Raw genomic sequence first — 25,741 nt, 5'->3', positions numbered from 1 at the left:
GGGGTGGTTTTGTTTTTGACTTCATTCAACTAAATAATGAATATTCTGTCTGGAAGTGGTTGAGAGAGACTCTTGTCCCTGCAGAAAGCTGCTCCAGAACAACTCTTTAAGTGTTAATGCAAGGGAAATGAAAATGTAATTGAGAACAAAACAGAAAAAACCCTGAAGTGCTTAAGAAAAGGTTGTACATGATTTTGGGATCTTTGCTTGTTGATGAAGGGCACTGATACTTTTAGGTAACCATCCATAAGATAAATTATGCTTCTTTTCGTTCCGTGAAAATTACATTTGCTCAGCACCTTCCATGCAAATTGTTGCTTCCAAGCTGTGCAAAGATTTAAGTGAAAAAACATCTTGGTAGAAAAGTTTTCTTTCTTCTTAAGTAGATCAGTCTCTCCCATTGCTTTAGAGTACATAAGTGATATCTTAAAATGTTTGTATCCTTTGTAACGCTAAAGGCTTTTTCTCTGAATGAAGAGCATCCTCTGCCCTGCCAGGTCCATGTCCCGGAGTCCATTCGTTTGCTGTTTTGACCGGCAGCAGCAGCTCTCTGAGGCACCTTCACTCTTTCAGCAGAGACGAGCTTCTGGCCAGAGTGTCGTCAGATTCTCTCAGGTGAATGGACATGTGCCAAATGAGCACTTTTCCCTGGGCCATAACTATACACAAGGACCCATTTTGTGGCAAGAGGCTTTGGCAGATTTTCCCCTCATTAGCAGTGAATTTGCTCTTTCCCTTTAGTCAGATTTGTTTAATCTTCTTAATATTGCTTTTGTAATGGGCTGAGCAACGTAATGGACATCCATGGAGAATATGCTGTCTCACATGTGCCCCCTCCATTTCCAAACCTGGGATGTGATGCTGCCCACCTCCCAGTGAGTGGTCTGCTTTGCCTCCTCAGTCTTCACACCAGTGTCTCTTCAGGAAACCCTAGTTACTTGTACAGTCCATTTATTCCTCTCCTAAGGCAAAAGGGAGATTTTGGAGCTGTAAGCTTGTTTGTAGGGCTCCCACAGAGAAAGGAGATTTCCTGCTTCATGTCTTCTTCAGATCACATGCAGTTATCATCTCCAGGCAGTGCCACTTTCCCTCATCAGCTCTTAACACTCATGTTTTCCAACACCTGAAGTCACAGAAAGCTTTCTGCATGACAGACCTGCCAACCTGGATGCTGTTGCTGGCTTTAAGCTACTCTGAAATGAGTGAAGTAGAACTCAGAGTCTGGAGACAGCCCCCGATGCTTGGGCATACCCTGTTCTGTAAAGACAATGTGCAGCCTCCCAGATCTGCAGATTTCAAAGCGGAGAACATCACTGTTCATCTTTTGACTTAGGGCTTGTTTGCATGGGAAAATTAACCTGAACTAACTGAAGGCTGGAGTTTCAAGTGGATTCATTCAGCTGCATTTGCTTCTGTGTGGACAGAATAACAGAGACCTTTCCTTGGTTTGTTGTGATTTGTTGCCAAAATGCATTAAGATAAACCAAATTAAGTCTATTTGTGTTCCAGAGAAATTTTTGATATATGCTCGTTCATTTTAAGAGTTCTTAGATTAATTTTGGAGAAAATGGCCCTGTGTAGACACATCAACATTCCTAATAATATTTGGCTGAAATGCAGGATAATAGCCAAGTCCAGGCTCAAATAAAAGGGATGAATCATCTCTAAATCACACGTTATGATGTAATAGGATAAATGACAATTGTTTTGCTGGGGAGAAGCTGCCATGCACAGAGCAGGGTCATTGCAGCCTGTGAAGCGAGAGCAGAGCAAGTCTGGGAGTCATGCCCTGTACATCTATGGAGGGTAATGCACCTGGTTTCCACAGCATGCATAGCCACAGCTCTTCCAACCATGCTGGGGGTGCTCCCCTGCAAATGCAACAGTGGCAGCATTTGATGCATTAGGATTTGTCTCTTGGAATTCCAAGAATGAGCACAGGATTGAATCAGGCCTGACCCAGGGACATGTGAGGGCATCCTGTCATCCACTGGACTCTAAGGTGTCCGTGTCCCGCTGCTGGGCTGCAGTCTGTGTCCTGCATCACAGTTTTCGCATACACACATGCACAGAGCTCTAGGGACTGTGAGCTCTCCATGGAAGCCAAAATGTTGCTTCGTATTTGCATTAGGATATCCCAGAATAGGAGGTGATTCCCTCTGCTAGCAAAAAAATTAAAGACCAGAATGCCTACCCATTACTTAAACACACAGAGGCCCATTTTCACAGCCTTCATCTCCGTGCCCCTGGAAAAACCATTCCTTGGAAATTACAGTAATTGTTTTATTCTCTTTGATCTCCACTAATAAAGCTCTGGACTATCACTCGGCAGGAGCTGTTTCTCTTAGTTAGGATCTTTCCAACAGTACTTACATTAGGAAGGCTCTGGGGAAATTTCAGTAAATGCACTTGAGAAGAGCTCTGCAAAACTGCTTAGACTTTACTGCAAAAATATTTCCCCACATTTGCTCAGAACACTTCTCGGCTTGTTTGTTTTTCTTTTTATTGCAGTTGTTGGACTGAGGGGATACCTGGAGAACAGAGTTGGGACTCCTTGTTGAAAGATCTTAGAGCAGCTGGAGAACAGAGCAAAAGGTTTCTGAATCCCAGACAAGCCACTGTAGAAAGCACGCTTGAGAATAAGTGTCTTGCTGTTAACATTTTACTTTCCAAATGATATCTAAGGAAGAAGGAGGTCCAGCATGGACCCCTTCATGTCTGAAGTGCAGCATCTTGGGTCTCCAGCCCCTTGGACAGCAAGTGGCTTGTTTAGGGATTTGGGAAGTTGTTAGATTTAGTTTTTAGTCTTCAGGCTTTAAACACCACAGCCAGAGCTGAAGCTTGGCTCAGCAGGTCAGTCCAGCAAGCCAAATATCAGCCCATGTCCAGCACACACAGGAGTAGCCATCATGTTGTGCATGGACATGTTCTCACGTATGGCTCTTAGTGAGCCTACAACACAGCTCAGCTGCAGACAACTTCTGTTGAGCTGATAAATATATAAGTGGTTGTAAGAAGGTGCAAAGAGAAAGTCAAATTTCAGAGCCACTGGGCACAGATGGAAGAAACCTGACCCTTTGAAAGCAATTCTGCATTTCAGACAAAGCAGCCAGTGAGTTCTCTAACCTGTGCCATCTTTTAGCCACTTGCTATTGTAAGATGAAGGTGGCAGTGGCCTTCACACCAACTCAGAAGGGTACAGAGCACATCCATGTATCTGCCTGTTGCATAACTGGCAATTGAAAGCAAGAGTAACTGCACCAGCTGGTCTCTTTTCTTCCTTTTTTCCCCTCCAGCTAGAAACTGTAAAAGCTCAAAAGACCAACTGCACAGCCTTAAAGTTGTATTTACTGTCTGGCATCCTGCCACAGGCGATGGGAGTACTGTTGTATAGATGTTGCTGTCTGACTGCTGCTTTATACTTAATGATCTCATGGATGTGCAGAGGGAAGGAATATAATCCCCAGTGAAGACAGGGGGCAGGGTTGGTAAGGAATAAAAAGCCTCTTCCTCTAAACTGGCTTTGATCTTTCTAGGGGCTGCAAATGAAGAACAGTAATTAAAGCTTAACTGGAAGAGATCAGAAAGCTTTTAAAATTAATAAAACTCATAAGAGGCATCAAGGATGATCATATGTAAAGACTCTTCAGGCTGCAGTGTCAGTCAGCACCCGCAGCGAGTGTCTGCTCTCTCTGCGTAGGTGTGCTGGGGTCCACATGGGAGCAGGAGCTGTGTTCACAGCTGTGTTGTGGATGACACCTTCCTCATCTCCTGCTGGGTTTTCCCTGCTGTGTGGTCCAGTTCTTTGGACCACACCAGGATTATTCCGTATTTACTCTGCTTTGCCAGTCTTACCTACAGGGATGCCATCAGGTATTGCACAGGAGCTTTAATCCTAGCTCAGTCCTTCACTTGGAGCTTGCATTTTATTTTCCATGACTCAGTTATTTAATGATGAGACCATCAGCCCTTGACATGCCACCAGAAGCTGATGCTTCATGTGAGGAACCTCAAACTGTATCACCCTTGCCTGTTCTTTAAAAGGCAAGGACACCCTGTGTATTATTTGTAAAGATAATAGCTTAACTGTTCAGTTTGGCATTTTAATTTAGCTGTTGTCCTTTTATACATCCTTTTTAGATCAGGAAAGAGGCAGACAGACTGGCCACTACCTCGGAGACTTTGAAAGCAGTCATTTTACAGCAGTATTGCTCCATGATGGTTATATTTTCCCATAGGAAATAAACATTTTTGGCCTGGTCCTGAGGAGAATGCAATGCTCACCCCAGAACTGCTGCTGCAGGAGCACCATCTCAGAGGAGGACACAGAGACCATCACAGCTACAAGCATCTGACAGGTCTGTGCCAAATGTCTGTGTTGTACGTGTTCTTTATCCTACTGTTTGAAGGATTGTGAAACACAGAAATGGCTGATGTGTGCGGGCACCAAGAGTATATCTCCTGAAGGGAGTGAGCAGAAGGTTCACTGTGGGCATCATAGAACTTGCCCAGGAGGAAGACATCTTCCTGCAATGCTCCAATGTCTGCTTAGGGCACTGCCATGTGTGGAGCAAAGTTCTAGGTTGGCATTTCTTTCCAGTTCAAAGAAGTCTTAGACAGAATTAGTGCACTTTTTCTCACCTCTGGATGTGACCTTTGGGAGAGTGGAGAGAGGGAGATGTTCCATCTCTTCCCTTTTAACCACCTGGATGCCAATAAGGGCTTAAATTCCTGGGTAAAGTGATGTGCAGGGAAAAGATAGAGAGCAGCCACTGCCTCTGGCTGTGCGCCATCAAGAGAGGAGGATGGGGAAGGAGAAGATGTTTCAATCCTTGACTTCCATTTATTCCAACACTAAAAGAAAATGAATTTTTAAATCCTGATGCTGAAGCACCTATTAAAAAGAGCGCTAACCTATGGCAGGAGAGTGTCTGGGAGGGAGGGCTTTTTGGCTTAACCCAGCTGATTTTTTTAAACTTATTTTTTACAGCAAATGAACTCTCACTGCCTTTCTTTAAAGGTCACCTCTTTTTTTATAACTACTATGCTGGGAAAATGCTTTTAAGTTTCATCTACTTTGTGTGTGTGCATTTTCTAAGCCCTAGGTTTGTTTCTTATTGGAAAATGGTCTTGGATCATCTCTGAGATGGAAATTTTATTTTATTTATCAGGTATATGAGAGAAAGAAGAGAGGTTTTTAACTCTTTAGGCTCTTTTTTACTGGATGCTCAGCTCCATGTCTCAAACCATGAACCACATCCTACCTGCTGCACTTTTTCTTCCCCTTTTGCTCTGCCAGCATCTCTTCAGAGGCCCTGAAGCTCCTGTCTCCTGTCTCATCTCCTTGTGGTTCTGCCTTTATGCACAGAAGGGGTTAAATGGGTTCTCTCAATTCTTAGCTTCATTGCTAGGGAGCTGTTATTTTATCCTCTTGGCACTGGCACTGGCACCAGCTCCAGAAGGAGAGGCTGTTTTTCTTGCAGCACCCTCCATGGTTGGTGAGGTGTGGAGTTATCCAGGAGACACAGGCATTTTCACATCCTGTGCTCCTCACTATCATCAGTCCATAGCCTGTGGATGTTCACAGGCAAAGTAAAGCTTTAAAAACATTTATAACAAACCCAAAATGTTATTACATCCTTCTACACCTCAGTATCTCTCTTTAGCAAAAGCTCTGTGCTGATAAATAAGACCGAGAGGGGAACCATCACATAGGGATATACCAACTCAGTTTGCAACCTTAAATCCTCATTAGGGATTAGCTCTCTGGCCAAAATCTGTTGCCTGAGGATTACTAATAGATTTTCAAAGAGTGCCAAAGTGAGCTCATGGTATCCAGACTTTGTCCATACTCAGCCAGACCCTAAAGCACTAATTCTCATAAGTTTTAGGTGGCTCGGGAAGAAGCACAGCAGGACAAAAACCCACGTTAGGTACATCAGTTATTACCTTCCTCCCAGGAGACCACCAGTTGCTCCAAACCTATTTGCTTCATGCCCCAAACCGTTTGCTTTGCCAGAGCTCATGGCTAGACTAAGCACTGCTCCTCTCTGTTGCTCCTGATGTTCCTCATGCTCTTGTACACAGTTCCCTTACAAAAAGCTGTAACAAGTGGTTTCTTGAACATATTAGACAGATTCTATTTTTATTGATTACAAAGCAGCACCAGCTCAAAATGACATTCCCATGACACTCCATATGCAAGGATGTCACAGAACTCTTTTATATTTATCAAACTTCCATCTTCAAACTAGTTAGATTTTCGCTTCATTAATCACATTAAAAGGCTGTTCCTGAACCTCATGCCTCTGGTGGTTAGAATTACACTTCTGATTTCCATCTTAATCTATTCATAGCCACTTGATTCATGTTGCCACATAGTAATATTAGAAATATAATGATATTTAACAATCTGTCTAGTCTGAGGACAGAGAAACATGTCAATAGTCCCTACTTTTATTGTTAACTAAGCATAGGATGGTGTATCTTACTAATAGGAATATGCATTTCAAGAGCAGATGAGCAGCCAGTATAGACATTAATTTACTGAAATCAGAACACTTCTCAGTCAGAAAGGTCAGATACAATGGAAACAGAAAATGCTGCAGTTAAACCCTGCTCTTGCAAAGGGTCTGGCTTTCCTGTGCAGGCTCAGCTCCCTCTGCTAGCTGGTGAGTGCTCATGCTCTGGACCCTGTCCTAGCTGAGCCAACCCTCCTGCCATCTCTTTAGGGCACTCACATCTCCAAGGCACTAAATTTCCATCCTATCACTATTCTCCATAGCATAAGTAGAAATCAGAAAACCACTGACTTCATCCAGAGGTATGTGGACTTTTATCTGCTGAGTGGTTTGCCCTTTAGAGGCCAGAAGTTGCCATAGGTGAGGCTTCTCTATTCATAAGCTTATAAGACTAGATCAGCTCTTATGCTCTGGATTATACAGCAGTAAAATCCATCTTCCTTGAAGAATAAAGTTAAAGCCAAATTCCAGATGCACAGAAACTCCTTCTGTTGTCTCCAGGGGATACTGTCCGTCCCAGCAACTTGAAAGCTCCAGACAACTCCTTAAACCAGGGTTGGATCTGGCACAGCTCACGGTGCTGGAGCAAGCTAAAAGCTGGTGTTGGCCAGCAAGAGCTGGTGATGGCCAGGCACCAGTTCATCTGGATGTGGAAGAAAACAACACTGCATGCATGTTCCCTTTGTTGTGATGATGTACCAGCAAAGACTTCCTCTGTGCATGGTTTCTGAGGCGTATAATCTTCACAGAGAAATGCTGGCCCTTTGCCCTGCTGGCAGTAACCATCTCTGCTGCTCGGCCACATCTCCTTGCAGAGCTGAGTGAGGCAGCTCAGCTGCAGCTTGGGACATGCATATGCTCGTGGGCCATTTCAGAGGCCTGGGAGCACACAAAGGCTGAAGGTAGCTGCTGTGCTGCATGGCCATGCTGCAGGTTGCAGAGGCTTAGGAAACCCATTTTGCTACCAAGGATTGCCTTAGCACCATCACTGGTAATTAAAACCTTTCCTGCTTTGTGCCCTGCCTGGCCAGCTGGCTTCCCACCTGCCCAGTGTTTCGTTGACATGTTTGTCATGGTCATGGGCTCTCCACCTCCCTTTTGGCTTGTCATCCTTGCACGGGAGGAAGCAAGGAATGGCTGCCAGGGCCAAGAGTGCAGCCAGCACCCAGGCAGGCACTGGGAAGTGTTTGAGGCCAGGTTGGACAGAGCTTGGAGCAACCTGGTCTGGTGGAATGTGTCCCTGCCTGTGGCAGAAGGTTGGAACTGGATGAGCTTTAAGGTCTCTTCCAACCCAAACCGTTCTGTGATTCTGTGACTGCTACCCACCTCCCTACAGGCCCCTGGGTGGGAGCACTGCCTCCCAGGGTGTCACACACAGCCATGAGCTTACCTCCGTTGCTGGCAATACCATCATCAGCTGCCCTGCAGGCATGAGTCTTAAAGCTGACACTCTACTGCTGGAGAGGCTGGAGCATCTCTCACACACTCCATTTTTCCCCTTGGCACGTGAACACATCTATAATGTGGCAGATGCTTCTTTTTCATTTAGTAACAAGAGACATCAAAAGATGTATACTGATTTATTGCCTACAGAACTGCACTCTGTAATATGTCTATAAGATCCCACTGAATCTGCAAAGTCAATAGCTCCATCCCTTTGCAATGAGCAAATGGAGAAGGCTGTGAATTAATAACTTCCCTGACCTCCAGCTTCTGCGAGGCCAAACAGCTGATGGAGGAGTTAATCCAATAATCCATTTTGGCATCTGGAAGGTAGCACGCTCCCTGCCAGAGCCTGGACCTACAAACAAAGTGAAGGAAAAGCAAACACATCTTAGGGCTGGGGAGGGGAAACAGGGAGGAGAAGGAAGGATCTCATCCTGACAAAGGCAGTGGCTGCACTGTACCTTCATCTTGCAGAAGAGGTTTGGGGCTTTATTTGTTCCACCAGGTTGAGCTGGACTTTGAGCACTTACTGCTGGGCTTTTTTGCATTGCTCAGTGCTCAGGGGAATCAAAAGCTTCTTCCAGTGACCTCAGCCTGAATTGCTTCTCACCTCCACAGAGAAGTCCCTGACCTTTTCCTGCCAGCTCAGCCAAGGGCACTGCGAAGCTCCTGCCTGTCCTGGGACCTCTGAGTGCTTCAGCAGCCGTAACTGCTACTGATCTGGGAATTCTGCTTTCATATACTATTCCCAGTCACTTTATTACTTTACCAGACTTTAACTAATCAGCTTGAAATTTCCTCTGTAACATTTAAATTAAAAGGGGAAAAAAAAAAAGAAAAGGAATGAAACTGGCTAAAATATTCCAGCTGCTCAAAAAAGAGGTATTAAAAACCATATTATATTCCTCATCTTAAAAGCAAGGCAATGGTTTGCTTTGCTGTGAACATCAGTAGTCCAGCTTTCAAATCCCAATGTGAGGCTCAGAGTGGGTCAGGGATTTGCTGTTCTCCCCCTGTGGAATTTGCCTGTGGTGGGACAGAGCTGCTCCAGACAGCTCTGCACCAGCTCTGCACTGGGCTGGAGCACTCCCCACAGGCACCAGTCGATTTTGCACTTTCAGGTTGAACCCTTGAGACAAGCCATTGTTGGGACATGAACAGACACCACTCCCACTGAATGTTGAGCATTTGGAGGGGGGAAAACCACCTTTTAGGGTGACTTCCAGCGGGATGCTTGGAAAACTGCTATCACCTCTTCATAAAGCCATCTGCTGAGCATGCACAAACGTGAGCTGGTGAATTCAATAGCATAGAGTTTATTAAAAAAACAGTCAGGATACGGAGTTGGACAGAAGCTGTTGACAGTGTGCTTGAACTTGTGGTAGCAGACAGAGCCCAGGTGCTTTAAGAAAGAGCCACTCCATGTGCTGGGCATCAACTTGTATTATTTTCCTTTTGGATTACAGGACTCTTTAATTAAGGGGCCTGACTTTATAATCCAATCAATCTTGATAAATAACAGCTCTCTTTTGCAGATAAAGTTGTAGGCTTATCGCTGCCCAGCAGCCATATTTTAAAGCCCATCCATAAAATTACACAGCAAATCAGCTTACGTAGCATCTGGTGGCCACAGCTGCGTGCAGGCAGGACTCTGCACTTGTGCTGACAGCGGCATTTCAGTGACACTGTGCCATCCTGGGCATCAGTCCTACTCAGCTCTTCTCCTGTTACCACCATAACTAACTTACTGCTTCTTCAGCAGCATTATACTCTCTACTTCTCATCCCATTCATCCCACGAAACCTCTAGCTCGGAGTTCCTGTAATTATAAGGGGGAGGTTACAGTGCTGGAGGATGAAATGTAATGCAATTCATTAATAGACTATTTTACCCATTCTTCACCTTTCCCTGCCAAGTAGCTTTGTTCTAAGAAGGGTATCAAACAACCATTTAATTGTGATTTAATTGAACAGTTACTTGTGCCACACAGACATCAAGGAATGGTTATGGGAATGCTTTTCAGGAATCAGTAGAAAATGCTGCATGCTGGATTAGCATCCGTATCTGTAAGGGATGAATCGTGCCAGTCCTACCTTTAATGCCTGGTTGTTTGCATGAGCCTTGCTGCACTCAGCATCCCTCCAGTGTATGGAAAAGCGTAGAGCCCACTGTAAAAGCAGCACAGGGGGATGCAACACTCTTTCGTTGGGCTGGTTGGGATTAGTGGGTGCAGAGGAGACCTCAGGGTGACAGCCACAGTGCTGAGAGGGGCTCTGAAACAGTTTACCCAACATAATACAAAGAGTTTAGAACTGATCCCAGACCTTGTTTCCACTCTGGTATACGAGCAAGCCTTGCAAAACGGCATTTTCTCAGACAGCTTTGTACTGAATTTGGCAGAGATGAAAGCAAAGGCAAGCCTTGGTAGGCAGCAAGTCTCAAACACGGCAGGGCAGAGTATGAAACTCCAGAGGGTATCCACAGAGCTGAGACCAAAAGGTTGTGCAGACCTATCTAAGCTAAACTTGTCCCCAGATAGCATCACTGTCTCATTTCCTGGAATGTATTACCTCGACAGAGCTGACAAAAATAAACAGAGGAAAAAAGACCATTCTGCAATGCAATCAAACTTCAATTGCCCATTTTGTTTTTGTCCTTTAAAAGAGCTAATAACGTTGTAATTGGTGGAGATATCTCCAGGGCTCCATAAGTGAAAGCGAGAAAGAGATTTTCTCACCATGAACTAGAGGCATATTTTTCAGAAGAAGAGGGATGTATTACCCAAATGAAAGGAATCCATATAGATTTCTACCTGATGTCCAAACCAGTGACACCTTGTTCCTTTGAGTGCTGGCTTTTAATGGCTCAGAGATTTTGGTGCGATTGTGGTAGAAAAGCATCCCTGGAATTTGCTTCTTGGCAAGGAAGGATTCAAATTCACTGGAGTGGATTGAGGGTCAAAAATACATGGAGAAAAGTTCTCCATTATGGCTATTCTTGCTTACCTGATACCTAGCTTTGCTCCATGACACACTGAGGTGGCAAGCACTGCTTTTATGTCCTGAACTGGTTAAGCGAAGAGCCAACAAAGTGGAGAACATTCAATTAAAGCACATTTTGTCTTAAACTAACATCCCTGAGCTTCCTTGTCTCCCTACTCCTGCCATCAAATTTGCATTCAAATTCACCTGGTTTAATACGCAGCCATGGTCACCCAAAAGGCACACACAATTTTGGGCCACAGACAGCAAAATTGCTTTCATCTTTCACAAAATGCCCAAAGCAGGCTCTGATTATTCTGTTCATTTTCAAATACCTGTTCAAGGCCAGGTTGGATGTGGCTTGGGGCAGCCTGCTCCAGTGGAAGGTGTCCCTGCCCATGGCAGGGGGTTGGAACTGGCTGAGCTTTAAGGGCCTTTCCAACCCAAACCAGTCTGGGATTCTCTGATTTACCGAGCCTTATTTTATTTGTCACATCTCTAGCTGGGGTCCAGAAGATACAGAAACACCCTGAAAACAGGTCCTAAAGTATTGTTTGGAGTCTGACTTGGTGCTTCTTTTGCCTCTTCCAGACTGAAGGACTCCAAAGGGGATAGACAACATGCTGTAGATGCACGGGCAGTGATCTGAGAGTCAAAGGTAGGTGCCCAAAACCCAGCAAGTGTCTCTGAATCTTATGCTCTGAAGCATTTCATAAAATCACAGCCTAAAACTGAGGAGTGCTTGAATAATCCACCACCACCAGATGTGTCTGTAAAGCCTTTCTGGAGCTTACTTTGCCTGGTTGTGGGTGTCCTTGCGGGCAGCGTTGTATCGGCTCCCTGGGAGCACCACTGGGCTCGCACTGCTGGGTGCTGGTGTCCATAGCACCCATGTCCACGCTGCCGAGTCAAAGAGGATGCTCTGATCTTTCAAGGAGAAAAGTGGGAATGCAAAGGGCCAACTCCCCAGGCTCTGCCTGAGCCCTCCTCCGCTTCATAGCCTTGCAGTGCCAGGAAGACCCCAAGGTATGTGGGAAGCAAAACCTTGTAGTCCTCCATTATCTTGCACATTATTTAGAGCCTGACCTATTCTTCTTTTATACTTTGCAAAGTAGTTCTGGTTTCTTCAGGATCCAGGAGTTATAGAACAGTAAATGATCATTTTATTGGAGTGATTGGCTTCATCCTAAAGCTGGTTCTTAAAGAACAGACTTTAAAGGTTAAACTGTGTGCCAGGGTAATATGCACATCACATTCCCGGGTGCCTTTTGTGTTTAAAAATCGACAGTTTCCATCTGTGAAAAGAGGAATTTAGACATGCTGATACTCTGACATTTAAATGTGAGCAGTGGAAGATAAACACAGTCTGACATAAAGTAAATGGGGTGATACTAGGAAAAGTTAAATTTCAGATATTCATGCTCCTGCCTTTACCTGCTGGGGTCCTGTGCACCAGAAGGAGCATTTACCACACATTAACGCTGTCATGTCTCTGTGTTTGTTATAGCAGGTCAGCACAACACGCCCATGAATGGGATCTCTTCAAAGCTAAGCGCCAGTGTTGGCTGTAAACTTGTTCAAAACCTTTTCTGGCTAGTGCTGAGTCTCACATCCCTACTTCGCAGCTAGCAAAGCTGGGCTCAGAAGGGTTTTAGGGTGCGGGTCTCTGCCACAATGTCAGATGCAAATGATTTTACAGCAGTTCTGGATGTGTGAAGAGTAAGAAAAGCAACTTTTAGCATGAAGCCTCCCTGCTGCAGCCTGTGCCTGTACCTGCAACCCAAGCAGGTCTCTGTCTAGACAGCCACCCGCTGTGCCATTCCGCAGCCACATGAAAGCACAGGTCTGAGTGGTGGTGAATAAATACCTTAGTGGGCTGGCTGCGATGGGCTGTGGGTCTGTAGCAACATGTAGTATCTTTTCTCCTTAAAAGGAGGAGATTCCTTCACTAGCTGTAGCAATTTCTGTAGTAAATAGTATTATTACAAGTGAAATGAAAGCACAAAAAGATGTAAAATGTGCTAAAAATGGTAAGCTAGTGAAAGCAAACAGCGGTAAGGGGATAGCTAGATATAACATCCCTTTGGAGCAGTCCCAGTCTGGTCTGATTTTGCTGTTGGCACCGTCTTGTACCCAGGTGACCTTGAACTAACCCAGGAAAATTTGCATTTATGAATAGTTTTTAAATCTCTGGCCCCTTCAGTAATGTGATCCAACCCAACTGTGTGTGATGGAACGGCTCTTTGGGATCTTGTCTGCCTCTTTCTCTCTTGGAAGCCCCAGGGGTGTGTAGGCAGGTTAAATAATGCAAGAGCAGCTGTAATTATGCTGAGCAGTTTCTCTGGAAACATTTGAAAAATATTAGCACATCATTCTTTTTTTTTTTGTTCTTTTTTTCCCCCTTTTTTTCCCCTGGCCTCTGTTGTAAGGGGTCTAGAACAAATCTAATGGCTTAATGAGATCTATGACAACATACGACATGAAAGAGATTTTTAGTGACTTCCATTACCCAAACTCAATCAGAGGAGAGTAATCAGCAAGTCCCCCTGTTGTGAGAAGTGCAGAATGAAACCTTGGTGAGATGGGAGAGATGCAAAAAAAGAGAGACTCATTGCAAAGCAAGCACAGAGATACTTACTGTACCCCTCAAAGCACCCAATGAATGCTGAACATATAGATTACAACATTAGCCACCTCTCTCTGCTGTTTCCTTGCTCTAAAATGGGTAATTGAACATAAATAGTCTCTTAATCTATGCTTTAAAAAACCCATTAATTTAATGTTAGATAAAGCCCTTTGTTTCCTTGTTTCTTGGGAGGGGGAGGAAAGGAAATCTCTGAAATCTAGGTCTGCTGTGGCTGGTTCACACACATAGCACTGGTCCCAGGCTTAGTGCTTAGAAGGGAGGCAGGATGTCAGGTTGTTACATACTCCTCCATTTCTGATTTGCCAGTGTTACCCACTGCAAGCTGCTGAAACCAAAATACATGATTATTTATCCAGCTGAAGCCCAGAGCATGCATGTTGCAGCAGGTGAGGGCACAGAAAATCCCCACAGATCTGCAGAAAGTGGTGTCACAAGAGTTTCTATGGCAGGTCTGGGAACAAACAGCTCAAGAGAGCGAGCTTTAACCCACCTCTGTCCCTCTTCCTCCTCTGCTCTTGTGTCTCTAGTGCCTATTTGTGTAACACGCACTGAATAGTAACAGGTAGGCAAACCATGTGTCTAAAGCTCAGGTGATCTCTTAAGACAACTATTTCCAGCAATTCTGAGGCTCCACTGGCTGGCCAGTTTTGCCCACCACTTCTCCAGTGTCTCGTCACAAAGGGCTTCTCACACCAAATGCCCTGCAAGGGGCTTTCAGGAGCTGGTTTCCACCCTCTTTCCTCTCCTCTCCCCCTGGGCTGTACCCAGCCTGCAGGATGATGCTCTCCTAGCCTGTATCACTTTTAACTCTTCTCTGTTAGGCAAGGCAGGGATGGAGGCTCTGTGTCCCCCTCTTTCCAGTCCATCCCCACTGGTGTGGGTGAGCTGCCTGCCAGCTCCTGTGCTCCAGTTTCATCTCTGCTCTCACAGATGTACAGCAGCCTCTTGGACAGTACACGTCTCACCACTGCTTGCTTTGGCTGTGTGGTGGCTGGAGCTGTGCCTGCTCAGCTGCATGCTGGCCTCACATCCACAGCTCTGGTGTAGCAGGCAGCCTGCCTGGCCTGGCCTGTTTTAGCTATTGTTAACTTGTGTCCTCTCCATCTTTCCTCTGCTGGATTTTAGCAGACAACCCCCTCTGGAGAAGCAGCCAGCACTTGGCTTTCGTGCCCATCAATCCTTCTAGCAGGTTTCTCTCTTGTCTTGTGCTGTGATCCCACAATACAAGAAGGATTCCCATTTGTTCCCTGTCTTTACATCTGACTCAGATGTCTCAGTTCCTTGTGAGCACCTGGGGAAGGCATCAAACCCACACCTCCTCCAGACCCATTTCAAAGCTGTTGTCTGCTATGGAACACGATTCCAAAACCAGGGCTGCTCCTAGGGTTCTGGGAATGCCAGTATCAGGCTGTATTACAGGGGAAGGACTGAGGGATTGGTCAGTGCATGGGGACACATGACAGCCAGAGGCCCTATTTGCATGGCAGGCAAGAGCACACATTACCAGGCTGCAGGATCTGTGCTTTCCCACAGCAGCCATCGCAGGCAGCCCCTTGTCCTGCATCCTCTGCTTCACCAGGCACTGAAAGAGCTGTGCAAGAGCAAGAGAGAGGCACCATGACAGGGAATGGTACTGGGGGACATCCCCTCCTCTGCCTGTGAAACTGGAGAGCAGAGTTTCAGTAGGATGGTTTCATTCATTAGACACTCTGAACTGTTTTCTGTCTGCTCATAGCCGGACACTGATGCTTGGCCAGACAGTGCTGTCTCCAATTTGTCCCTGGCACACCTCTCTCATAAATCTAATTCTCTTGGCAAATGAAGAGCAATACACTCCTGCTAACAGAGGTAACCAGGTAAAGTACTTTGCAGGGACATACAAGTGAATGAATTCCCCCAAACGATGATGGTTATACGCACTGGCCCACACTCACGTATAATAGAGTTTTACTCATGTTCAGAGACAATGTCCAGTAGTAAAATGCTTTCATGTCTGTGGCATAAATTCTTCTAGTGGGAACATGTCAGTCACAGTCAGACAGCTTTGCTGGCTTCTGCAGGATTGGCTCTAGAACTTTCCCAACTGGGAGTGAATAGAGATCAATTTAAACGTGTCACAGCTTGGATGGTTGTACTGTTCCTGCAGTAGGTAGTAGGCTGCAGATGGTAGGAAGGCTCTAAAGAGGGATCTGGACAGGATGGATCAAAGGGCTGAGGCCGGTTGAATGAGGTTCAACCTGCTTCAGTGCTGGGTCCTGCACTTGGGTCACAACAATCCCATGCAACTCTCCAGTCTTGGAGATGAATGCCTGGAAAGCTGCTCATGAAAAAGGGTCTGGGGGTGTTGATTAACAGCAGCTGAATACCAGCCAGAAGTGTGTCCAGGGGCCAGGAAGGCCAAGAGCATCCTGGCTTGTGTCAGCAATAGTGTGTGCAGCAGGACCAGAGCAGTGATCATCCCCTGTACTGGACAGGTGGTCTGCACCTCGAATCCTGTGTTCAGTTCTGGTCCCCCTCACTACAAGAGACATTGAGGTGCTGGAGAAGGGCCAGAGAAGGGCAGCAGAGCTGGTGCAGGGCCCAGAGCACAGATGTGATGGGGAACGGCTGAGGGACCTGGGGGGTTCAGTCTGGAGAAGAGAAGGCTCAGGGGGACCTTATCACTTTCTACAGCTGCCTGACAGGAGGTTGTAGCGAGGTGGGGGTCAGTCTTTTCTCCCAAGTAACAAGTGATAGGACAATATGCAACAGCCTCATCTTGCATCAGAGGAGGTTTAGACTGGATTCTATGATTTTATGCCCTTGCATTGTTGCAGGAGGGCAATAACACAACATAACATTGTTCACCACCACTTCCAAGGAGCAGAGTGTAATCCCTGCTACAAATCACTGCTTACCACTGGGGTAGGAGGAGAAGGAACCATCCGCTGCTGGGAAATAAATGGCTATTATTTTCTGATCCATTTACATCTGGAGATTTCTTAAACGGTGTAGATTTAATTCTGCCCAAATGAGGAAAGCACAGACAGGTTACAGGAGAGACAGATAACTATTCATTTATAATTCCAGGCAAGACTTTTGCTTTTATTACCCTCATTATATTTTAAAGACATAACCAAGAGCATATGCAAATTAGCACCTTTGATTATTAGCAGGGAAAACCCTACTGCATATATAAGTGTACCAGTGTGATTTAGCAGCAAGCACACTAAGGATATTATACATGATCACTGGCATCCACTTAAAGACTTTGAGATCACTGAATTAGTTTCCTGGGGCTTACTGTAACTGGAGTTTGGCTGAGTTGGGCTGTCAGAGTGATCTCAGGGCTCACTGTTGTTGAAAGGGGCAATTCTGGAACTCCCTCTGCCTGCAATTCTGTCCCCCCTGGGCTGCCTACAGGCTCATGCTCTGCTACAGATAAACCCCTCAGTGGAAAAGCCAGTGAAGTTTCCTGCTGGATTAGTGAGATGAACAAGCTCAGTGAAGGGTCTCAGGAGCACCAGGGCAGACGGAGGAGGAAGATGCCAGAGCTTCCCTTGACAGCAGTGAGGTAATAAATCAGCTCAGTCATGAAATCAGATGAAGTCTCACTTCTTGGTTTAATCACCTCTGCATATATATATAGCTCCTCTGGGCCTCTACCCTTCCCCTTGCAACCCACAGGGCACGTGGACTTGTAGAAAAGTGCAAACTGAAATCACAAAGATGTGCACTCAAGTTTTAGCTATGTGGAAGTGCGTTACAAAGCATCCTACATTCCATAAGAAGTGACTTCAACTTGATCCCATGATGTTCCTCGACAAGATAATTTAGTCATCTTAGCAAGCATGACATCCATCCCAGCACTCACCCAGCATCCTGGCTTCATCTAACATAGCAGTCTTCCTTTAGGATGTCAAATTCAATAAGTAACAACACCAAAGAGTGGATGCTATGGAAGAAGATGGTATAGTCAGCAATGCTGACAGATACAGTGAGACAAAGGGGAATCTTTTGATGGAAAAGCTGAGTATCAGGTGTGCTAGGCAGGTTTTTCAGTAAAGAAAAATCATTATTCAAGAATTTCACTACAGAACAAATAATACCAGAACAATCTATTTCCATTAAATTCAGTAATAGTCTCACTGGCTTTTGGGCTTTTGGAAACTATTCTAGTGGAATCACACTAATTAATGCACAAAGAACAATGTACAGAACAAACAGGCAGGCTATTCTTGAATCAGGATCATATCTTTAAAGCATTGTGATGGAAAGGGCTGCACTACATAGTGGCTGAGGTGCCGGAGGTTAAAAGCTGCAAATGCTGGTCCTGCATGCAGGATGCTGCTTTGGGCCAGATGGGAGATGAATTGGATACTTAGGTCTTTTGGTGGGATTTGGATCATATAAATAAGAATGTATTTCAGTGTCATCCAGCATTCATCTATCTACAGGAAATACTGTGATAAAAATGAGGAAATTAATCTCTCCCCTCAAGATATCATTCCAGTGCAGTGAATTTCATTAGTTTTCCTGGGATTAAACAGCTCCCAAGGCCGTGTCCCTGCAGACCTAGTGTGGGCCATGCAAGCTGACTGCAAGACAAGCTGCTTCCACAGAGAGCCTAAGCCAGGGAAAGCCCCTGTGTGGCAGAATGTTTGCAGGTAAAATAACCTAATGAAGGTCCTTCAGCTCAGCTCGGAGTGAGCACTGCTCATGAAGGCCCTGCTCTTGAAGGCCCTGCTCCCAAAGCTGGTGGCTTAGCAGCACACCCGGCATCTGCTTGCTGGCACTGATTGCTGCGCAACCACATCTATATTGAGAGGCGACAGGAAATTTATCTCCCAGCACCTCATCAAATCAAGTGTAATTCCTGACCATTTGCCAAATGGGAGCGATAACTGTGCTAAGTGCCTTGGAGGAGAGTCTTCTGCAAGTCACATGTGTGGATCATGAGCTCCTGTTGGTCACAGTTCTCTATGACTTGATGAAGCCCTTGCATAAGGAGCTCTGCTGACCTGCTGGGAAAGGTCAGAGCCATCTCTGTTACACTACAGACGTTTTCTACACACGGCACATTAAATTCCTGGATATTAAGTAGCTGTATCATGCCTTCAGGTTGCCAAATACAGGTCACTTGGTTCCTGTTAGCTAATTTGCTCTGGACTTTGTGATCCATAAGAATTTGGTACTTTTCAAGGACTCAAAAACATCTCTCTCCTATTGTACATTTCCCAGAGGTCTTAAGGTGGGGGCAAGCACGATAATAACCTCTTTCAAATACTCCTAAAGTCAATCTGTAAGTTCTCTGCTCTTCACCCTTTATCCCTGAAAGGGCCTGAAGACAGTCAGTCCAACCCAGCTTTTGCTGCATAGGTCTTTGCAAGGCTACTCTGGATAACAGAAGAGGGAAAAAACTTCATCTACCAAGACATCTGTGCTTTAGCTGCAATGAAACACCTACTTTAAGAATGCTCATCTGGCCACGCAGTTTGCCCACTGCTTGGTGATTAATCACAACACTTGAAGCCAAAGTGATCACTTACAGTGTAGTGTAATATGACTGGCTCTTTGCAAAGGCAGCATGCAATGGCTGGGGATTTTCCCAAAGAGGTGAATCCTTTCCAAATGAACGCTGTGTGTCTACAGGGGGGCATGTAAAATACTCAGAAATATATGCACTTACAACAACTAGTTAATGCATTGCCCTGAGCTCAGCTTTCTATTGGTGCCCTTGAGCTCTTGCTAAATAGCACTGAATTTGTACTTGACGTTCTCTGGCTATTCCCTTCAGCCACTAAAGGGATATAAAGACAGTATTGCAAGATAATCCCAACTAGTTGGTTAATGCATAGCTGGCAAGCTCTCAAAGCTAGACAAGATGTAATGAACAGGTGGAAAACACTGGCAGACTATTGTGTATTTTCTTCTGTAGGAGTACAAAGGCAGCATTATCCTTATGAGGTCTGATACAGTTCCCTTCCATGTGCCTAGGAATCCTTTCCATGATTGCAAAAGGAGCCCCAGTGGAGCCTCTGTAGCAAACCCCAAGGAGTAAACACAAGCCATCATCTTGGGCTTTATGAGCTGGGGTCCCATTAAGAATGTCATATTCTAGCTTCAGTGTTGCCAGGAAATCCAGGTGATATTTGTTTGCACCTTGGCTTTTGGCTGGGAAGAGCAAATCCAGTCCTTTGAAAACAGTTGGAGTTTTTATCTGTCTCCTCTGCAAGCAGATCTAGTGTTTGGCAAAAATACGTAACAAAATACTTACTCCAAATGTCGGGTAAAGTAAGCTTTTCCTTGTGGATGTGCATGGAGACTTCCATATGTGAGGGAACAGAGGGGATGTGCTTTTAAGGGGCAAGTGTATTTTGAATGGTGTTTTTTTTTGTGGTTCTGCTAATTCACTGTTCCCTTGGAACGTGTTTTCTATGTTTCCTTCTTTATCTTTTCTATCTAGAGTGTAAAATCTTCAGGGAAAGGATTGCTTTACCTGGTGTGTACTCAATACCCAGCACTCACCTGAACCTCGCTGTGATTACTGTGGATGAAATAAGCTGTGACTGCTCCATCTCTGGCAGTGTTCAAGGCCAGGTTGAGGAGCTTTAGGGTCCCTTCCAACCCAAACCAATCTGTGATTCTATGATTCTATTGGTGTCTGCAACAAACGGGAGGAGTTGTACAGCACCGAGCGCAAGGGTCCTGCTTCTTGATAGGTATCCAGAAGCCAATTTGTGCAAGTAATAAGACTATCTTAAATCTGGATTTTAGGAGGTCTGGATTTGACAATGCTTTGCTATATATCCATAGTAATGAAAAAACAAACACTAGTGAAATATTTCAGAGTCTTCATTTGCATAAAATTAGATGCTTCCTCCTCCATCCCTGTCAAAACTTCAGCAAAGAGGGAAATCTCTGTGCCCTAGGAAGCTTAGCTGTGAACGCTTTGAGCTATTCCAGCCCTTGTGTTATAGCTTGGTGTCTACAGTCACAAGTGATTAGCATGTATATGCATTATCAGACTGGAAAAACACTTCCTAGCTTGGGATGTATTTCTGCTTCATTTGCACTGGCTTCCAACCTCATACTCCTTCTCTAAATGTTATACATACTGATCTAAGTTATTTACAGTTAGTTCATATGCCAAACTGATGGAAGATGATGATATAGCCTGGTAAAATGAGTAGAGAACTATTCTAGCATGCTAGTCCTCCTAATATTACTTATCCATGCCAGACCAACACTGAAACATGGGAATCAATTTTATAGAGATGTTGCATTTAGACCTTAAAATTATAGTTGCCTTTATAAAGGCAGCGAATTAAGTTAGGTGATTGACTGGATCAAACTGACAGATGATAGATGAGGTACACAGATTTGGCCAAGAGTCCCTGAATTCTCTTTCACAGCTCTAAGTGTCATTGTAAATTGTTTTTAACATAATTTTGAACCTCTAACTCTGGCAATGGGTAATAAATCAGCTTGAATCCATCAGCAACTGGCCTTATGCGTGCATTCTGGCACTCTTTTTTGTTCCCCTCTAGTTTGAATATAGCTACTATTCAGTGAAATCCAGAAGGAGATTTAGACATGATGGAGTAGGGGAAGCATTTAAGTGACTCAGATACAAACACGAAAAAAACCACGTGTAAGTAGCAAGAAATAGGCATTAAAAGCTGCCAGGAAGATACAGTCAACAACGATATATTAGGATCTTGTTGATTTATAAAGAGCAAAGTTTGAAAGCTGTTTTGATTCCAAGTTTCTGGCCCGTCCTCATGCCTGTTTTCTCCTTCTCCCATGCCTCCAGGCTCCAACTGTCATGCAGGAAAGGCAGGTGATATACAGTGTGGACTTGCAAATCCCCTCATTCCCACCTCAGCCCCACACTTCTGCCACATCTCAGAGTCAGAATATGAGATGGGTTCATATGGTGGATGGGTTCATCTCACCAGCTGTATGTGCCTAGTTAAAGCCTATCCTTAAGGCTCCTTCCAGAGAGTTTGCAGAAAAATGTAGGTCCATGGAGTAAGTAATTTGGACCTAGGTGCCCAAGAATGGTGGGTTTAGTCTCCTTCAGGAAATATTGATCTTTATTAACATCTGTGGAAGCCTGTAGCAGCATCTTAGATGAGATGCTTGACTTACAGATGGCAGGAGTTAGGCAAGAAACTGCCAGTGACGTTAAGGTAGGTGTGTGGGCAGGATTCCTGAACTACACAGGCACTGATGGATTCAGATACTCAGTCTGAATATTAAAAGCACCTCCCCATTCAGAACCCATTGCTGAGATTCAGTCTTGTCTGGCAGAGATTGCTTTGGAGGCTTACTCATGCTTTTGAAAAAAACATAGATCACGCAAACAAAAGGCTCCTTGGGTCTGCAGAGATAACTGTTGCTCAGACTCATACTTGCTGTCTGTCCCAGCTTGTTCCAGCGCCTCTGAGTTTTCGGGTATAGCCACAGAAGGAATTACAGATATCCCTTCTCATTACAACAGCGCAAGTAGAATTTCAGTCATCAATCATTCTTGCTCCAGAGTCTCTTTATGCTCTGAAGCTGATTAGCTGCTGAAATAATCCAGCTTTGATGGCAAGCAATGCTTTATTAACACTGCAACTGACTGTTTTTTGCTCATCATGTGCTTTAAATGGATCCTGTGCTTCTTTTTGTTCTTCCTTCTGCCTGTGGAGCTCTCAGGAAGGCTTGGTGACTAACCATATGCTTCGTGCATGTTCTTTGCATCAAAACAAAACCTAAAATGCAAATGCTGCTGGTTGTGTTCTGGGTTTAGGATCTCTTCAAAGCGTAAACATGATCTGACAGTCTTTCTTCTGCAAGTAGGCGCTACACAGGGATTTACTGTATTCATCTGTGCAGGGATGTGCTGGGTCCTAGGCAGACTGAAATTCCTTCACATGGTCTCCATCTGTTCCATCTTACATGAAGGACTGTCCCCAGAGCTGCTATTGCTCTCTCATGAGCACCCAGGCAGGTTCTGTGCCCATGAATCATCATCTCAAGAAAGGAGAAGAGGATCAGCAATAACCCTACTTCAAGTAGAGGGAATTGATTTCAGCAATAGTAATGAGCACACCAGAGAGCTGGAGAGATGCAGCTAATCAAGATGAGCCAAGCAATTAGCAGCGCTAACACGCAGCCCCTCACCAGCCTTTCCCTGCCCATACCCCTGGCAACAAGCAGCAAGTAAATGAGAGGGGTAATAAGAAAGGATTAGATCTGCAGCCATTAAAAAAATCTTTTGTCTTACGTAAGTTCTTTCATCCTACGTAAGTTGCCTTAAAGATTTCCTTTAGATGGAGCAAAATTAGGGTTTTATCTCCTGTGTTAGTTAAGTAGTACCTAAGTGGCAAAATGTGTTGCTGAACACTAAGCAAGAGATGTTAAATGACTTTAAATTAGCCTAAACCATTGCTGCAGCTGACAGACTTGCCTTGTCGCTTTACACAATGTGCTGCAGACCTCAGGTTTCATCTAATGTGGGCAGAACTGGGCCCAGGGATGGGTTCGCTTTGAAACCTCACAGGACCCTACAGTAGTGCCTTCCATTTGTGAGAAACAACAGCACTTCTGTACAGATACTGGATCACAGAGCAGGCTCTGCTGCCGCCACCTTGCATTTGGGGAAGCTGTGGAAAAAGGTGGTGCTACTTTCTCAGGCAGACCGGTAGCCACAGCGGGAATCTCCAGGCCTTAGCTCTGCTGTGCTGTGTGCTCTCAGAGCACTTCCCAACTCTTTAAATCAGTTCCTTCTTAAACCAAATGATGCATTATGTGTTTAGTGAAAATAATGACTGTAAGACCCTCAAAACTTTGTCAACATTCTTGTCAGTGTTTTGGAGAAATAAAACTACCCAGTGATACAGTGTCTCATTTATATGTAAATTGTGAAGAAATTAGGGAAAGCAGAGGACTGCCATTGCAAACATTACACAGATAACAAATAGTTTGCATATTTCTTTCCCTAAGAACTTTTTGCCATGTTTCAGCTGGGATTATAAAAATAAACAAGTGTTTGGGGGTATGTAACTTGCTGGCCTGATTCTCAGAGCTCAGCATGGCTTCAGAATCAGGTTCCTTTCATGTGCCTCAAAGCTGGGCAGCAAGAATCATCACTCTTTTTTTCTTTAAGCTATAAGCCTTTGATATTAAATATGTATTCAAACCTCTCACTGATACCAAGAAGAGCTATGTGCATTTATAAAGCTCTCATCTACAGCATGCCTAGTTGTTCTGGTTCTGAAATAAGACATCTTTGGAATGCTGAAAAAAGGGGATGGAGATGGAGAGATCAAACCAGGTCAGCACTTTGTCTTTGGTGCAACTGGAAGGTACCTTTGCAGAGGTGAGAGGAGGGTGTGTTCTACCCCAGAAAGACAACCTGTACAACTCAAGAGGCCCAAAATAGCTCCTGATGGGGACCGTTGAAATCTGTAGGACACAGATAACATGTGAAAGCACTACCTGAGGGGAATAATACCAGAGGAAAAACAGCCATAGAAAACATGTTGGCTTTGTCAGCTGTCACCATCAGTAGCTTTCCAAGGTCATCTGTCTGAGCAAAGCAAGCATTTGCAGATTGCAGGAGTGGAAAACTTGCAATAGAGTCAGGTTATTGTGCAGGGCGATGCCAGGCTGGGCTATTTTCATTTCCATCTTCGGATGAAATGGAGTAGAGAACAAGTCTCTGCCAATTTAACTTCATCATAATCCCATTCAGTTACTCCTAGTACATCTGGAGGTTGAAGATCAGAGCCGTCAGTGGGGTGATCTGTTGCCAAGAGCAATTGTCTCTCCGGATCAGATTCCAAAGGCCAGCAAGTCTGTTAAACGATCACTGCAGCGTGATGGCTCTGGAGTTCATTTCACAGATTATACTCACACAAGGCAAATACCCAAAACTGGGCCTGTTACCTCACTGTGCAATTCTGGCACTGCCCCAAAGCATGGGTTGTTATGGCAGGAGCTGGGTACAGAGCACAGATGAGCCCATCCTGCCCCAGGTCTACAAAAGAGCCCATTATGTCTTAAAGACGAACAGCCCAAACTTGAATTAATGGGCTGAGTGACTCTGTCTCACCAATTAACTGTGTGTAACCAATCAATCCTTGGCAGACAGCTGACGTGTTAGTTCAAGTGTTGCTAACACAGAAAGCCATTTTAGAAAGGTAGTGAGACAAACGCACCATCAGGAATCACTGGTCTTTGTTGCGACTGGAATGTGAAACAAGAAAGGTGATACACATCCTTAGTTCTGTTCTGAAAAGAGCAGGAGCAAGAGGGAAGGTTTCTCATGCCAGGAATATGTAATAAACTGGTAATAAATGGAAAGAGATGTTTTAATAAGTATTAAATAAATGGTATAAATTAAAAATCATATTCCTGAAGATCACAAACCATCCTGTGAATCTGCAGTAAATATCAGAAAGGTGAAAAGCAATAGAGCCAGTGCTGTCACTTTATAAATATATAAGATGGCCATCATTGATTAACTGTTTATTAAAACATCTCTTCATGTCTGATTGACATACTGTAAGCTATTTATAAGCACCTTTTCAAACACTGGTGCAATCCACAATGATTTGCAGTTATTTATCCATTTGTTATAGGAGTTGTCATTATTTTTAAGCCTGCATGGTGCTATCCATTGATGCAGTGTTAACAAAGCAGATGGCCAAAAGAAAAATAAAGGTTAAAAGTTGTAAAAGCAAGTGACAAAAGTACTGTTGATGAAGGACAGAGGGAAAGAAGAGATTTACAGCCTATTTGAGCAAAGTTACCAGATGCAGGTAATGCAGTTACAGATGCCCAGGTGATGGAAAGCCCCATAAAGCAGTTATGGACTCAAACCCAACCCATGTCACCCTTGGCCATGACAGTGGCTGCAGGCCAAAGCCAAGACAAAGGGTCAGGGATCTGTGTGAGGAGGAAGATTTCTCACAGATTTGTTGCCAGAAACAGTGATAGTCTCACTGAGTGCACCACAACCTGTCTGAAATAAAGCCTTCCCATCCTAAGAGTAGTCCTTTCATGATGGAGTAAATCATAAAGGATCTAGTATTTGCCTGGGGAGTGAAAACAGTGCATCTATGTGACTGTGGCCACTGGCTTCCCGCATACATGAGTCTCAGTTTCCCCCT

The 25,741-nt window shown here is 44.6% G+C and overlaps 1 long non-coding RNA gene across 2 annotated transcripts in view; it reads left to right on the top strand.

Moving 5' to 3' along the window:
- Positions 1-4,236: 4,236 nt before the first annotated feature.
- The window catches only part of LOC133279512 (uncharacterized), a 50,396-nt gene continuing 28,891 nt past the window's right edge, over positions 4,237-25,741 (top strand). For both annotated transcript variants that reach the window (XR_009746913.1, XR_009746912.1), the window contains exons 1-2: positions 4,237-4,358; positions 11,540-11,606. This is a non-coding gene — a long non-coding RNA (uncharacterized LOC133279512). The remainder of the gene's footprint in view (positions 4,359-11,539; positions 11,607-25,741) is intronic.

Source organism: Pezoporus flaviventris, unplaced genomic scaffold, assembly GCF_033815535.1.
Source record: "Pezoporus flaviventris isolate CSIRO_AGI_PZ_B2104156 unplaced genomic scaffold, CSIRO_AGI_Pfla_v1 ptg000078l, whole genome shotgun sequence".
NCBI classification, from domain to species: Eukaryota; Metazoa; Chordata; class Aves; order Psittaciformes; family Psittacidae; genus Pezoporus; species Pezoporus flaviventris.
This window is presented reverse-complemented; position numbering and strand designations above follow the sequence as displayed.